The sequence below is a fragment of the Lolium rigidum genome, chromosome 1 (assembly GCF_022539505.1).
Source record: "Lolium rigidum isolate FL_2022 chromosome 1, APGP_CSIRO_Lrig_0.1, whole genome shotgun sequence".
NCBI classification, from domain to species: domain Eukaryota; kingdom Viridiplantae; phylum Streptophyta; class Magnoliopsida; order Poales; family Poaceae; genus Lolium; species Lolium rigidum.
Window position 1 is genome coordinate 264,840,441 of NC_061508.1, and position 6,823 is coordinate 264,847,263.

Genomic DNA, 6,823 nt, shown 5'->3' on the forward strand with positions numbered 1-6,823 from the left:
TAGAAAGAAAGCTTAAGAGCAACGTAGCACGATCGTTCGCCATGCGAGGATCTTCCGGGCGAAATCTGCAATATGTTGATGGTCATAGACTCTCCTAAATGAAATCGATGAGTGTGGCTTGTTTGTGACTCGAAAACTCGCAATTCGTTACAAAGACTGCAGCCTGAATCGATCTTCAAAAACGCTTATACTCGCATCTTTCATGAGCTGATGAATGAGTCGTGGGTTGGTTTCGAGATCATGCCGCGGAATGTTATGAAGCATCAACATTTCTTCAGTCAGATGATGAAGAAGGCACATTAGCGAGCACATATGCCTGACGCATTAAGAAACTCGCGATTCTGGGAATAGTGATTTAACATCAATCAGTCTCATCACTCGCTACTAAGTTACAAGAACTTTGTGATGAATCGCAATATGCAGAATATGAACAAGGAGTTATCACTTTGGCATGTTAAAGTCGCTGAGATTGAGATCAAGAAAAGAGCATCGCGTTGATGGTCATCAGATTACTCAGCTTTCAAGAGTTACGTATAAGTCTAGCGAGTACTGTTAGGCAAGGCAAAACTGCCACGTTTCCTATGAAACGCAAGAACGCCCGTCGATGCTGAGTGCTAATATCGTAAGAAGGAGAAGGGACACGCACCGTTCAGTATTCGCGATCAAGAGCGCGTTCGTCAAGAAGAAGAAAGAAGGCATATCGATATGCATGTTAGTGATGTTCATTTCATCGGGTTCTCGCCGCAGTACCGGCATCGCCCGCCGTTTGCACCGGCAACAGTGAACTAAAGAATAAAGATAACTGCCGAAAGATTTAAGCGATGAGCGCGCCGCTAAACGGATTCGTCAATGTGATCAAGCAGCCGGGCACACTTCCTCTTACATCATCTTCGACAGTTTTGCTCAAATAATACATTATGTACCGTTACATACATATCCTGGATCTCTGTTTGACGCAAGACGGTTATGCCCATCTGCCCCATATCAATGGCTGTTCTATTTTTATGAATAATATCTTTATGTGAATGAGCACTGAAAGAATGGCTTACAGATCCTATAGTAGTGATTACATATACATGGATGCTGTTTGCCACTGAATGATACCCTTATTTCTATATGCGGCACGTTGCCTTGGTCATTATTGAGTAAATTCCATGAAGAAACCTAACGATGGATTACTTGAATACTTGACTTTGAGTCACTTGATAGAGGGCGCTGTTCCGATGGGAAAATGATAAGACTCATCGGTGATGATTACGAATTATTGAAATATATATACGATAAAAGTGTGGAATTAATGATATACTGCGGTTATCAACAAGTATCTCTAGCTCTCCACAACATGACTGAAGTAGATATAGGTATATCTACTTACGAGTCATAAATTCGGAATTTATAGTTTGGCGATTCAAAGCGAAGTAGAAAATCAACGCAATGAAGATCGTTTACGATTGACAAGGAGGTGAATATCATTATGAGTTTGGCATGCATTTGTGCTTGTCGCGGAATATTTCAATAATTGATACGCTGGAATACTACAACGTAAACGGTGCGTTCGGTCGCCGCAATGGCTCTCTTAGATATTCGCTGGCGATGTTCTTTGTCGATTGCCGCTATCTTTGGTTATGAGCGATGTTTCATTCATTTCATAATTATTCAAATTCAGAATGCATAATCGCGATGAATTATGGTTTAATAAGAAATTTGTCGTCGCCTCTTGCGTTTGGGGTTAGCGGTTATGTAGCAGCCATAAATCGACAGCTAGAATCTGTGCCGAAATGCCTTCATAGGCCATTCTGGCAGGGCAATAATTTCTATTTCCAGACTGGCAAAATTGTCGCTAAGAACGCGAATTTTCTTGACTTCAATTAAAGAGATCGAAGAAAGTAGAATCGATGATTGTCGAATTATTACCGCTGACGTGGCAGCATGCTGTTATCGAAAGTTGCATCGCCTATTACCGCAACAGAGGAAGCCACGATAATGATCATGAAATTAACGAAATCATCGGAATTTGACGACAAGGAATGTTCGATTGGTATGACCCTGTCTAAATGTCATGATTGTGATAACAGACTTCGCGACAGAAGGAAGAAGCGATGATGAGCCCAGATTCCCAATAAATGGCAAGAGCCATGAAATCTGAAATGGGATTCATGCGCGATAACAGCATGTGGATTCTGGTAGATTTAGTTGATAGCTGAAAGGCTGTCAAGAAGAAATGGATCTTCAAGAGAAAAATAGATGCTGATGGTACATTACTGTCTATAAAGCTCGACTCGTCGCAAAGGGCTCTCGACAAATCTTCGCGAGCTGACTTTCTCACCCGTAGCGAAGCAAATTCAGAGGATTTTGTAATAGTTGCATTTTCGATTTATGAGACGATGGGATGCAAAACGGCGTTCTCTAATGGAGACATTCGAGGAAGAGTTACATGGTATAATCCCAAAGGTTTTGTCGATTCTAAATGCTGATAGTGCTTATGCGAATTTCAGCGTTCAATCTATTGGACTGAAGCGTTATCAAGAAAGTTGGAACCGACGCTTTGATAAGGCGATCAAAGACTCTCGGTTTTATACAGTTGTGGAGAGGTTCGCATTAGAAGAAAGCGAGTGGAGCTCTGTAGCATTCCTGACATTATATGCAGATGACATATTATTGATTGGGAATGATATAGAACTATTACAGTGTAAAGCCATTTGAATAACAGCCTTTCATCGAAAGACCTGCGAAGCATCATATTAGTATCAAGATTTCCAGAGAGTTAGATCAAGCTGTCATCAGGGTTATCACAGGCATATCGACAAGATTCTAAAGAAAGAATGACGAAAGGCGAAAGCGGTTTACCATGTTACGTGTCTGAGTAAGATTCGCGATCGGTTACGGCAGAAGAAAGAGAAAGGATGAATCAGATCTCTATGCTTCGGCAGTAGGCTTCATATGTTGTTATACAAGACCGATAGTAGCGCATGCCGTTAGTTTGACTAGCAGATATCGCGATCCAGGAACGAATACCGACAAGCGGTCAAGAATATCCCGAAGCAATTTGAAAAGAACTGGGCGATACGTTCTTTCGTTACGGAGGCGATCGTTGTTTCGCCGTGAAGTCATACCGATGTAGCGCCGGAACACTTATCCCGCATTTACTCTAAGGCACAGTTCAAGTACGCGTTTATTGAATGGGTGCTGCAGTAGCCGCTAGCTTCGAGTAAACGGTGGCGCATTAACAGAATCGGAGTACAAGGCGAACATGTTTCATCAGAAAGCGTTATACGAAGAGGTTCATTGTAGAGCTCGGTGTGGGGTCCACGCACTAGGAACTACAATTTATTTCCATAATGAATCCCTTTTCATCTATAACGCTTCGATGAAGCCTCCGAAGCCGCTATGTACTCCGATTCTGTTGAAGACTTCGCCGACCGCGCAATCGTCCGAGCTTGCCCAGCTACCGCAAAGCACCATTCAACATAAACACGTACTCTGCACTCGTGCCTTAGAGTCATCGTGGATCGTGTTGTTCCAACTTGCATCGGTGTAACTTGTTACAACGAGCTCTTGGTCACCTCCATAACAAAGAAACATATCCTTAGTTCTTTTCAAGTACTTCAGGATATTCTTGACCGCTGTCCAGTTGTTCCATTCCTGGATCACTTTGATATCTCGCTAGTCAAACTAACGAAGATGCGCTATATCCGGCCTTGTACATAGCATGGCATACATAATAGAGCCCATCGCCGGAAGCATTAGGGATCCGATTCATCCTTTCTCTTCTTCTGTCGTAGCCGGTCCTTGAGTCTTACTCAAGACCTTGCCCGGTAACATAGGTAAAAACCCTTTCTTACTTTCGTCCATTCTAAACTTCTTTAGAATCTTGTCCGTAGTATGTACTCATGGATAGCCCTATTAGGCGTCTTGATCTATCTCTATAAATCTTGATGCCTAATATATATGATGCTTCACCAAGGTCTTTCATTGAAAAGCTGTTATTCAAATAACCTTTTACACTGCTTAATAGTTCTATATCATTCCCAATCAATAATATGTCATCTACATATAATATCGTGAATGCTACAGAGCTCCCACTCACTTTCTTGTAAATACGAGCCTCTCCATGACACCGTATAAAACCGAAGTCTTTGATCACCTTATCAAAGCGTCGGTTCCAACTTCTTGATGCTTGCTTCAGTCCATAGATTGAACGCTGAAGTTTGCATACTTTGTCAGCATTTTTAGGATCGACAAAACCTTTGGGTTGTACCATATACAACTCTTCCTCAATGTCTCCATTAAGGAACGCCGTTTTGACATCCATCTCGCCAAATCTCATAATCGAAAAATGCAGCTATTGCTAACAAAATCCTCACAGATTTTAGCTTCGCTACGGGTGAGAAAGTCTCATCGTAGTCAACTCCTTGAATTTGTCGGAAACCCTTTGCGACAAGTCGAGCTTTATAGACAGTAATATTACCATCAAGTATCTGTTTTTCTCTTGAAGATCCATTTATTCTTGACAGCCTTTCGGCTATCGGGTAAGTCTACCAAAGTCCATACTTTGTTATCATACATGGATCCCATTTCGGATTTCATGGCTTCTTGCCATTTGTTGGAATCGGGCTCATCATCGCTTCTTCATACGTCAGCAGGTCCTCATCATTGTTATCCACAATCATGACATTTAGACAAGGATCATACCAATCGGGAGTGGCACGTTCCCTTGTCGATCCGCGAGGTTCGATGAGTTTCCTCGTTCGAAGTTTCATGATCATTATCATTAGCTTCCTCCGTTGCCGGTGTAGACGGTACGAGTACAACTTCCGATCATTGTGCTACTTCCGATCAACGAGTATAGATTCATTAATCTCATCGAGTTCTACTTTTCTTCCAAGTCACTTCTTTAGTGAGAAATTCTTTCTCAAGAAAGGTTCCGTTCTTAGCAACAAAGATTTTGCCTTCGGATCCGTGATAGAAAGTGTACCCTATAGTTTCCTTAGGGTATCCTATGAAGACGCATTTCTCCGCTTTGGGTTCTAGCTTGTCCGGTTGTAACCTTTTTACATAGGCTTCGCAACCCCAAACTTTAAGGAACGCATGACCTTAGGTTTCTTATTAAACCATAATTCATACGGTGTCGTTTCTACGGATTTTGATGGTGCTCTATTTAAAGTGAATGTGGCTGTCTCTAATGCATAACTCCAAAAAGATAACGGCAAATCAGTAAGAGACATCATAGAACGAACCATATCTAAGAGAGTTCGATTACGACGTTCGGACACACCGTTTCGTTGTGGTGTTCCCGGCGGTGTCAATTGTGAAAGTATTCCGCATTTCTTTAAATGCATGCCAAACTCATAACTCAGATATTCACCTCCACGATCGGATCGTAGAAATTTGATCTTCTTGTTACGTTGATTTTCTACTTCACTTTGGAATTCCTTAAACTTCTCGAAAGTTTCGGATTTATGTTTCATGAAATAGATATACCCATATCTACTCAGATCATCTGTGAAGGTTAGAACATAACGATAACCACCGCGTGATGCTATGCTCATTGGTCCACACACATCGGTATGTATGATTTCCAATAATTCATTAGCTCGCTCCATAATACCAGAAAATGGAGTCTTAGTCATTTTTCCCATCAGACATGCTTCGCATCTATCAAGTGACTCAAAGTCAAGTGATTCAAGTAATCCATCAAGTATGGAGTTTCTTCATGCGTTTCACTCCAATATGACCAAGACGACAAGCCACATATAAGTAGAATTATCATTCAATTTAATTCGCTTAGCATCAATGTTATGTATATGTGTATCACTACTATCGAGATCTAATAGAAATAAGCCATTCTTTTCGGTGCTCGACCATAAAAGATATTATTCATAAAAATAGAACAACCATTATTCTCAGACTTGAATGAATAACCGTCTTGCATTAAACAAGATCCGGATATAATGTTCATGCTCAACGCAGGTACATAATAACAATTATTTAGGCTTAAAACTAATCCCGAAGGTAGATGTAGAGGAAGTGTGCCGATCTGCGATCACATTGACCTTGGATCCGTTTCCAACGCGCATCGTCACTTCATCTTTCAGCAGTTGTCATTTATTCTTTAGTTCCTGTTTCGAGTTACAAATATGAGCAACCGAACCGAAGCATCAAATACCCGTGTACTAGAACGAGAACCAAGTGAAATGAACATCTATAACATGTATATCGATATACCTTCTTTCTTCTTCTTGACAAGGCCGCTCTTCGGATCCGCCAAATACTTGGAGCAATTACGCTTCCAGTTGTCCCTTCTCCTTGCAGTAATAGCACTCAGCATCGGGCTTAGGGCCGTTCTTAGGTTTCATAGGAGGCGTGGCAGCTTTCTTGCCACCCTTCTTGAATTTTCCCTTAGACTTGCCCTCGTGTCTTGAAACCGGTGGTCTTGTTGACCATCAACACTTGGTGCTCTTTCTTGATCTCAATCTCAGCAGCTTTTAGCATGCCAAAGAGTTCGAGTAACTCCTTGTTCATGTTCTCGCATATTGCGAGCTCATCACAAAGTTCTTGTAACTTGGTGGCAGTGATTGAAGGACACGATTAATCCCCGACTCGTTAGGAATCACTATTCCCAAGTCATCGAGTTTCTTCGCATGCCCGGTCATGGCGAGCATGTGCTCACTAATGGAGCTGCCTTCTTCCATCATACAAGTCGAAGAAATGTTTCGATGCTTCATAGCATTCCACGGCCGCATGAGTCTCAAAATAGCTTTCAGCTCATTCATCAACTCATGAGGATCGTGGTGCTCAAAACGTTTTTGAAGATCGGATTCCG